Source organism: Saimiri boliviensis, chromosome 3 (assembly GCF_048565385.1).
Source record: "Saimiri boliviensis isolate mSaiBol1 chromosome 3, mSaiBol1.pri, whole genome shotgun sequence".
Lineage (NCBI taxonomy): Eukaryota > Metazoa > Chordata > Mammalia > Primates > Cebidae > Saimiri > Saimiri boliviensis.
This window is the reverse complement of record NC_133451.1, coordinates 118,617,858-118,628,470: the sequence shown is the minus strand read 5'-3', so window position 1 is coordinate 118,628,470 and position 10,613 is coordinate 118,617,858. Positions and strand designations below refer to the sequence as shown.

Genomic DNA, 10,613 nt, shown 5'->3' with positions numbered 1-10,613 from the left:
CAGATGAAATTTTCCAGTTATATTTGACTTATAGTTTTATACAGTTAAAATCAATAAGTAAAAATCAACTAATAGGCAATATTTTTACATTTTAAAACCACATTTTAAAAGGTGGTTGTACTAAACCAAGCCAAACCATGCTAGAAAATGCAGAGCGATGGTATAATACTCTATCCAAATTCTACGTAGCTTTTATGATGGGCTTATTGGCTTTTTGACAGATTGGCTTATTACACTTCTGAAATCATATCGTTGGAACATTAGAGAGCCAATATTGTAAGCCATTGTCTTCCAGCTTTGCAGTCTATGGCTATTTCTAAATTTGTCACCACATTAACATTTCAGATGTTGCCGGGCGCAGTGGCTCAAGCCTGTAATCCCAGCACTTTGGGAGGCCGAGGCGGGTGGATCACGAGGTCAAGAGATCGAGACCATCCTGGTCAACATGGTGAAACCCCGTCTCTACTAAAAATACAAAAAAATTAGCTGGGCGTGGTGGTGCCTACCTGTAATCCCAGCTACTCAGGAGGCTGAGGCAGGAGAATTACCTGAACCCAGGAGGCGGAGGTTGCAGTGAGCCGAGATCGCGCCATTGCACTCCAGCCTGGGTAGCAAGAGCGAAACTCCGTCTCAAAAAATAAAAGAAACAACAACAAAAAAAAACCATTTGCTGAGGCAGGAGAATTGCCTGAACCCAGGAGGTGGAGGTTGCAGTGAGCCGAGATCGCGCCATTGCACTCCAGCCTGGGTAACAAGAGCGTAACTCCGTCTCAAAAAATAAAAGAAACCAAAAAAAAAAAAAAAAAAAAAAACCATTTCAGATGTTATTATTAGCACATGATTATCACAATAGCAATAATAAATGGAGTTTATGATGGTAGAGTCAACTATTAAAATGCTTTTCTACATTTTCATATTAATACATACAAAGTAGCATTAACAATTACTTTGTTTAAAGAAGTGATGTCAGCATAGTCCATACAATAAATCAGAAACATCACTTTCTTTCTCTGAAGTGGTGTGTACTCATCACAGACAATGTTCATTGCTAACATAACTGAAAAAGACATTGTTACAGCAAAAGAACTTGGATAATTTCAAACTCTGCTATATTTGTTCGATAAGTTTGTCTTTACTTCCTTAAAGCAAAATATACAAGCACTTAGAATTTTTGAGGACTAGCTAACTATTCCTTTTGTTTTTATTTACCCCAAATTTTTGAATTTGTAATATAGTATCTATCAACGAAATGTAATTTGAAGGTATCTTTCTTAACTGAATATCTGACTGGAGGCAATCTACCAGGGTCTTGCTTTACTATTCATCTAATTTCTCTTTCTGTCTCTGTCTGTGTTCTTATATTTTCTCTTTATGACTACGTGTTGAATGAAGATTTCCCTTTTCCCCATTTGAGATGAGCAAGAATTAACAGTTACAAGAAAATTCTGTTTTATTTATTTACCTGCTTTGTCAAGAAATGAGAGAAGATTCCAAGGTAGATCAACATTTTTTTTTTCCTTTTAAACATGATGAACAAAAGCCATTTTGATTTGTTATTTTCTTTCAAAGGACAGGTGACATTTCCCGCAACAGTGACTTTAGTTCATAATCCCCTTTTGGCAAGGCAAAGAAAATTACCATTGGAAAGAGTTTCACAGTCAGACGCGCCGCTAGGATGAAATGCTGTAGAGCATTCACTTCAGCCAAAGCAGCACAATCCTCCCATTGCCAATTTTTCTTTTATATTTTGAAGTTGGCCTCTCAGCACAGATTTGATTCACACCATTTAAAAATAAAGCTGGCATCTGCAAAGCAGAAAATTCAGGCTGTGTTGTCACAGGATCAGTATTTCCATTTTTATGCTTAGAGACAACCTAAACTTCAAAAATAAAAAGCCACAGTTCCGAATTCTACGGCAATGGAAGACCAATTTTATTTTAAATATACACATTTGTTATATTTACCAAAGAAAACAAATTACTACATTTATTACATGGCACATCAAACATTTTTGAGTGATTCAATTGCATGAGAAATAGACATCTGTGTGAAGATGTGATATTCTATGGCAACCACTGATTTTGAGAACATAGCTTAAATAAGAGTTTGGATTCAATATCAATATGCCATTTTGTTCTTAATTTATTATAATGATTTCATCATTCTCTGCTCAAAGTCAACTAAGCAAATGTTGTTATTTTCCTGGCATCTGCGTGTGGCTTGACCCTGAAATGACCCTTGACAATCTCACTGTTCTGCTCATGCTTCTTGCACACACAAGCCTCCCTGCTCATCAAGAGCTGGGACTTACGTCCTCTCCTTTGAATCTAGGCTGGGCCTGTGACTGCTATGACCAAGGTGAAGCAGAGGAATTGCTGTTCGGGGATTTTGGAACCCAGGCTTCAGAATGTGGCAGCTTCTTCTTCCCTCATCTCAGAGCCTTTGGCCAGTAAGAAATCCAAACGTGTGTGTGTGTGCATGTGTCTGTGTGCATGTGTGCATGTGTGTGCATGTGTGTGTGTGCATGTGTGCGTGCATGTGTGCTTGCATGTATGTGTATGTGTGTGCACACGTGTGTGCATGTGTGCGTGCATGTGTGTGTGCACACGTGCATGTGTGCGTGTGTGTGCATGTGTGTGCATGCATGTGTGTGCATGTGCATGTGTGTGTGTGCATGTGTGCGCATGTGTGCATGTATGTGTGCGTGCGCGTGCGTGTGTGTGGGGTTCTGGAGGATAAGACACCACATAAAGAGCAAGGCCACAATTGTCACAGCCAAGAGGAGACCAAAGAGACATGACAACTAAATGTGACCTGGTATCCAGGATGAGATCTTGGAACAAAAAAGGACATCGTGTAAAAGCTAAAAAAAAAAAAATAATAATAATAATAAATTAAAAAACCTGAAAAATCTCTGGACTTTAGTTACTAACAACGTATCACTATGGGCATATTAATTGTAACATGTGTGCAACACTGATAGAGGGTGTTAGTAAGAGGAAAAACTGGGTGTGGGGTTTGTGTGAACTCTCTGTAGTATCGCCCAAGTTTTCTGTATATCAATAACTGTTCTTAAAAAATAAAGCTTATTTAAAACAAGAACACAGAGTGAAGCCCCTGGGAGGAGCAGGAAGGAGTTAGATCTGCAGCCCAGCAGCTTCAGCCCAGTCTGACGGCACCGGCATGAGAAGGTACACTTGTGAGCAGCAGAAGAGGCACTCAGCTGAGCCCTGCCAAGAGCTGAAGACAGCTGTTCAAACCTCTCCATCCTGGAGTTGTTGTGCTGTAGCGGATAAACATGCTACTTTAATTTGGTTATATCTACAACATAGATCTATTTTATGATATTTAAATTTAACAAATAAATCTCTGAGAATTTCATTCTATTGAGAGAAGTAGAGATGTCTGGAAAAGAGGCTGCTTTCTGGGAAAGATGATAGTTTAGTTTGAAATATGAACATGTAGGTTCTGGGGGCAAAACTTAGGGTTCATTTGTTTGGCTTACGTCCAACTAGCAGTGTGTACTAGGCAAAGTTATCTCTCTTCTTATTACATAGGAGTTGTTTCTTCTCTATCAAATGTCTTACTGTGTTTATATTATAGAGTTATGTTGATGACTGAAAGAGATCACGCATGTAGGCTGATAACATGATTTCAAACATGAGACTTACTGCTTCAAAGTTACCTCTGAGCTGATGTGCTCATCACGTGACACTCCTGAGCTTTGTCCCTTCACCCCACCCGTGAGGCCGCCCAGGAGAGGCCTTTTCTTCCAATGTGCACTTAACTGCAGATGTAGGTCTAGTCCTTTTAGATGATGTCTGAGCAAACATCTACCCTTTCAGTTATTGGGTAATTAGCATATGCCAAGATTTTTGACTACTATCCAAGATGGATATATTTACAGTCTTTTGTCCTACAAGGAAATCTGTGCTTTGCACCAAGTTACCTGTCCAGACTCAATAGGAAGCAAGTGGTAGAGCAGTCCAAGGTCAGGTTGCCTGAATCCCAAATCCATGTACTCACACACGCCATTTCTTTTTTTAAAAAAAATTGTCTTTAGATTCTGGGGTACATGTTCAGATCATGCAAGATTGTTACACAGGTACATTCATGGCAAGGTGATTTGCTGCCACCATTCCCCATCACCTATACCTGACATTTCTCCCCACTTTATCCCTCCCCACCCTCTGTCCCACTGTTCCTCCCCTAGCTCACCACAACAGACCCTGGTGTGTGATGCTCCCCTTTCTGTGTCCACATGTTCTCATTGTTCAATTCCAGCCTATGAGTGAGAACATGTGGTGTTTGATTTTCCGTTCTTGTGTCAGTTTGCTGAGAATGATGGTTTCCGGGTTCATCCATGTCCCTACAAAGGACACAAATTCATCATTTTTTCATGACTGCATAGTATTCCATGGTGTATATGTGCCACATTTTCTTTGTCCAGTCTATCATTGATCGGCATTTGGGTTGGTTCCAGGTCTTTGCTATTGTAAACAGTGCCATGATGAACATGGGTGTGCATGTATCTTTATAATAGAACGATTTATAGTCCTTTGGGTATATACCCAGTAATGGGATTGCTGGGTCATATGGTGTTTCTGCTTCTAGATCCTTGAGGAATCGCCATTTCTTATGTCTTCTGTCGAATATGACTTATTAATTGGTTAAATCCTGTTCTACAATGCTCTATTTTACCTTGGCTTTATCTTGGGTTATGCTGAAGGAGGTGCTTCCTGTCTTTAGGACACAAGCTTAGCACGTCACAAGCTGTCATTTTACTCATATGAAACCAACTAGCTATTAACCAGTCTGATTTAGGCCAGAATTTGTTACTATTGTTTTTTGCTGTGAAACTCCATCAGAAAGGAAGAGATGAAGATACATACAGGTGCTTAAATTGGGAAGGTCTGGTAGAATACTCAAGTAGAGGGAGGAAATATTTTTATACTTAAAAAAATGAAAAACTCTGTATAGCTAGATACAGGTCAAGGAAAAACTCAGTTTTGCCATGATTGAGTTGAAGAATAGAATTAGATTATGACAAAGGGAAACAGATGATAATGACAGAGACATGAAAAGAAAAAAAAAAAAAAACCCAAGATAGGAGAAATGCAATATGGTCCGCTAATATTGGCAATGTTCTTAGGAATTCAGCCAGAGGAGAGAGCCAATGTCACATAAGTAACCTCTGATTATAATCTCTTGAGGGTAAATAAGGAAGGAACAGGAGCATTTCTACACAAGTATTTCACAAAATAACATGCTTTAAAAAGCCTTAAAGTTGATTATCCGAACAAATACCCAGGTGCCTAAGCCCACTGGGTAGGAGCTGTACTTCCTGAGTATGGGACATGCTTTCCCTCCTGTATGTGGCATTTCCACTTCATCTTCACTGCTCAGTAATTGCTGCAGGAACAGCAATCGATGAGAAACAAGGAGACCAGGATAAGAGAAAACAATTCCTTATACAGGGGAATAGCCTAGTATAAAAGCTTTATAATGATATATGATAAAAGGAAGAGTTATATTACTCCCTTCTAATTAGATATGTAACAGTGAATTTGCAGTTTCTTAAAGCAAGAGGCACATTTGGATTTATGTGGCTGTTATTTACATACTTGTTTTATTTACTTTCCCAGATATATAAAAGGTTCAAGTTTGTGGTAGAGAGGATAGCGCCTTTCCCAAAGAGGTTATGCCCCAGTTCCTGGGACCCGTGAATGTGTTATGTCACAGCAAAAGGGACTTTGCAGATGTCCCTTTGCATATGGGTACGGACCTTCAGATGGGGAGAGGATCCTGGATTATCACAGGTGATCCACTGTAATCACATGAATTCTTAACAGCTAAGAACATTTACTCGTGGGTCAGGGAGATTTGACATGAGAGAGACTCTATTTATCATGGCTGATATTGAAGATAGAGAAAGAAACCAGAAACCTATAAATCTGGCAGCCTCAAGAAGTTAATAATGGCCCAGAGTTTACAGGCAACAAGAAGACAGGAACCTGAATCCTGCAACTGCAGATAAATTAATCCTGCCAACAATCTCAGTGAGCAAGGAAACAGATTCTCTCTGAGAGACTCCTGAAAGGACTTCCGCCACACAGACCTTGATGTTAGCCTCATGAGAACAGCAACAGACTTTTGAGATACAAAACTGTAAGATAATTAGTGTTGTTCTAAGCCCCTACATTTGTGGTAATTTGTTTCAGCAGGAATAGAAAATTGATACAAGGATAATGACGACATTTTGTCCATCCTACAGTTTTATGGAGGATAGCACAGTGCCTCATGTGTGTATAATAATGATCATTGCTAAAATTTATTGATCATTTATTCAATTGTTCTAAAAACAAACACAGAGGGGGGTATCATTATTATCATCCCCATTTTACAGAAAAGGAATCTAGGCTTAAACGGAACTGACAGTGACCCTCAGGAACTTCCATTTCCCATTCAGATTTTCAGAGCTATAGAAATAATGTGTGTGTGTGTCTATTACAGTGAGCCTAATTTAAACAGCCTTCACATAATAGTGAAGCTAAACCCCTACATCTTTGTTAACAATGTAGACATCAATGGTAAGTATGGGGTAGAAATGTTTTCCATCAAGGTTGAATTTAAGCAATAATTGATACAATTTATTTTAAAAGCTAAAAGCATTGACATGATTACTTGAGACCAAGCTTCATGAATCAATCAAATTTTGTAATTTTGTTCAAAAGCATCTTTTTGTTACCAAAACATTCCCAATTCAATTAACATTTTGCTTTAAACCTAAAACAATATTCAATAGAAGAATCGTACTTTAATAAGCTCATAACCATTAGTTATTGTGCTTCAAATCTCCCCATATTAAAAAAAATATTGTTTAAATAAACCATATGTGTGCAGGTTTAATTACTTAGAAGAGAGGCTGCCAGATCTCTTAGAGATGTTATCTGTATGTCTACTAAAGATATGTCTTATAGATGTTAACTATATAGCTATTGAATTGTATTTGTTACCTTCCTATTCTTTTGAAGATACTTAGAATAGGAAGGTAACAAATACAGTTTAATTCAGTGACTAGCTCTAATTTTCTTGTATGAAACAGTAGAATTAGGTAAAGCAACAGAAGCATTGTGTTTCTTGTGATAATGATTATGAAAAGGCTATCAGTCTCTATCTAAGAGTTTACACTAATTTTCACATTGACTTCCCCACCAAATAGTGTAGGCATCTTTAGCTATCTTTCATGTATGGAAACCCAGGCTTTCAAGGTTGGGTATCTTGTACAAAGGCACAGATGAAACCCAATAGCTAAATATGAAAGTGTCTAGAATTAGCAAGCTTCTATGTTTGTATATTTCAACTTTTCATGGTTCCTCTCAATTCTAAAAATTCTATCTTGAAATTGTTTCAGGTCTCCACCAGGGCCAAAAAATTAACCCAAACAGTAAGTATATAAATAATACTGTTTGTTATATGGGAATCAGTGGCATTGCTACGATAAGTAAATTTGCCCTTGAAAACGTTTCCACTGCTTTTGCTTTTAGCTGAATTCTACCTGTACTAAAAAACACCTAATACTTTATTTCCAATACTTCCAAATTAAGATAATAATAAATGTATATGCTCAGATGAAATCAGGGCTATGTTTGTGTGAATATATGTGTATACATATATGAAGTATATGTGTGAATAATACTTATGAAAGATAGATGAAAACATGTATATCTGAAATAGAAATATCTCTGGCCACTATGTAAGTATGTGTGTATGTGTGTGTGTACATATATCTATCATAGCTATATATTTCACATATGCACATATATATGAAAGACATAGATGTTTGAGTTTCAAAAGTTAAATTCTTAGTCAATGTACATTTTTAAGTTTTATTTTATTTCACCTTTATGATACAGCCACTGAAATAATAGGGAGGAAAATAAATATATATGTATATAGTTGCCCCAAAATGTTTTTCCTGAGAAAATTGTTTAATATTTTTATTGCCTTAGAATCCAGGATCTCCACTGATCAACAATGTAATGTTTATTGCATTAATTATGTTTATTCATATTTTCATTAAGTTATATAATTATTGCTTCCAAAGGTTTCTTTCTGTAAAACAGATTTTTGTAGAGTTTTAGTGTGCCATTTCAGCATGAATAGCCACATGGGAACCAATGCATATTTATTAAAACTGCTTTCAACTCTACCTATCAATTCCATGATTTGACTTGTGGAAATAACCATTATCTTTAACACAAATGTAAATCTGTATTTGAAGACAACGGACATAATTTTAGTTGTAAATGATTAAGATTTTGAAGCCTCTTTATACTGCTGTCTGTAAAAAACTAAAATCATATTTAAGTAAAATTTTAATAGCTACAACATGTAGATAATCCTATAATTTGTATAGCTATAAAAATTATTTTGGAAGTTTTAATAAAATAAATGCAGCCAGTTATATTTAATAACTTAGGTATTTAAAGTAGAGTAAAAATATTTTACCCAACATTTTAACACCTATAAATTATAAATGACAAGATTTCTATGCATTTATAGTGCAGTAAAAAAAAAAACCCAGTGTTTATTATTTATTCAATTATTCCAAAAATCACTATTGACCGCTAAATCTAGTTTATTGGATATACATACAAAGTAAGAAAGCGTAGTGAGACAGGCTGGCAAGATGGCTAAATAGAAACAACTCCAGCCTGCAGCTCTCAGCAAGATCAGCAGAGAAGGTGGGTGATTTCTGCATTTCCAACTGAGATATCCGGCTCATCTCATTGGTACTGGTTAGACAGTCAGTGGAGCCCTCAAAGGGTGGGGCGTCCCCTCTCCTGGGAATCCCAAGAGGTTGGGGAACTCCCTCCCCTAGCCACTGGAAGCCCCAAGGGACTGTGCTGTGAGTAATGGAGCATTTTGCCCAGATAGTATGTTTTACTCTGTCTTTGCAACCCACAGACCAGGAGATTACTTTGGGTGCCTTCATCACCATGGGCCTGGGTTTCACACACACAACTGGGCAGCCATTTGGGCAGATGCAGAGCTAGCTGCAGGAGTTTTTTCTCATACCCCAGTGGTTCCTGGAATGCCAGCGAGACAAAACTATTCACCCTCCTGGAAAGGGAGCTGGAGACAGTGATCCAAGTGGTCTAGCTCAGCAGCTCCCATCCCTATGGAGCTCAACTAGCTAAGATCCACTGGCTTGAAATTCTTGCTGACAGCACAGCAGTGTGAAGTCAATCTGGGACACTAAAGCCTGGTGGGGAGGGGTGTCCTCTGTTACTGAGGCTTGAGGAGGTGGTTCTCCTCTCACAGTGTAAACAAAGCCACTGGGAAGTTCAAACTGTGTGGAGCCCACCGCAGCTAGGGAAAGCTGCTGTAGCCACACGGCCTCTCTAGATTCCTCCTCTCTGGGCAGGGCATCTCTGAAAGAAAGGCAGCCGCCCCAGTCAGGGTCTTACAGATAAAACTCTCATCTCCCTGGGACAGAGCACCTGGGGAGGGGGTGGTTGGGGGTGCAGCTTCAGAAGACTTAAATGTTCCAGCCTGCTGGCTCTGAAGAGAGCAGTGGATCTCCCAGCACAGCTCTTGAGCTCTGCTAAGGGACAGACTGCCTCCTCAAGTGGGTCTCCAACCCCTGTGCCTTCTGTCTGGAAGACATGTCCCAGCAGGGGTCAACAGACACCTCATACAGCAGAGCTCCAGCTGGCATCTGGCAAGTGTCCCTCTGGGACAAATCTTTCAGAGGAAGGAAGAGGCAACAATCTTTGCTGGAGAGGATCTGGAGAAATAATACTTTTATACTGTTGGTGGGAGTTTATATTAGTTCAACCATCATGGAAGACAGTGTGGAGATTCCTCAAGGATCTAGAAGCAGAAACACCATATGACCCAGCAATCCCATTACTGGGTATATACCCAAAGGATTATAAACCATTCTGCTATAAAGACACATGCACACATATATTTATTGTAGCACTGTTCACAATTGCAAAGACTTGGAACTAACCCAAATGCCCATCAATGATAGACTGGATAAAGAAAATGTGCCACATAAATATACACCATGGAATACTATGCAGCCACAAGAAAGGATGAGTTCATGTCCTTTGCAGGGATGTGGATGAAGCTGGAAACCATCATTCTCAGCACACTGACACAGAAACAGAAAACCAAACACCACATGTTCTCACTCATAAGTGGGAGTTGAACAATGAGAACACATGGACACAGGGAGGGGAACATCACACACCAAAGCCTGTCAGTAAGTGGGCTCTAAGGGAGGGAGAGCATTAGGAGAAATACCTAACGTAGATGACAGCCTGATAGAAGCAGCCAACCACCATGGCACATGTACACCTACGTAGCAAACCTGCAGGTTCTGCACATGTATCCCAGAACTTAAAGTATACTTAAAAAAAATGTTAGGGAAAAAGAAAACTCAGTCTTTGGCAGCATTCTGTTGGTGAGATGGATTTCATTAGAGGTTTGCCATGTGCCTGAGAGCTCCGTTATTGGACTCCCTGCTCCAGCTCACAGTGATCTGTCCCATTGTATTAGTTTCCCAGGGGTGCCCTAACACGTCCACATGAAGTCGGCGT

General features: G+C 38.9%; 1 long non-coding RNA gene across 1 annotated transcript; it reads right to left on the bottom strand.

Annotated features, from left to right (window-relative positions):
* Positions 1-1,114: 1,114 nt before the first annotated feature.
* On the bottom strand, positions 1,115-8,723 carry LOC141583922 (uncharacterized). The gene is made up of 3 exons (XR_012516756.1): positions 8,682-8,723; positions 3,672-3,833; positions 1,115-1,879 (listed from the first exon to the last, which is right to left on the bottom strand). It is a non-coding gene; the product is annotated as an uncharacterized LOC141583922 (long non-coding RNA).
* Between the last annotated feature and the right edge of the window lie 1,890 nt (positions 8,724-10,613).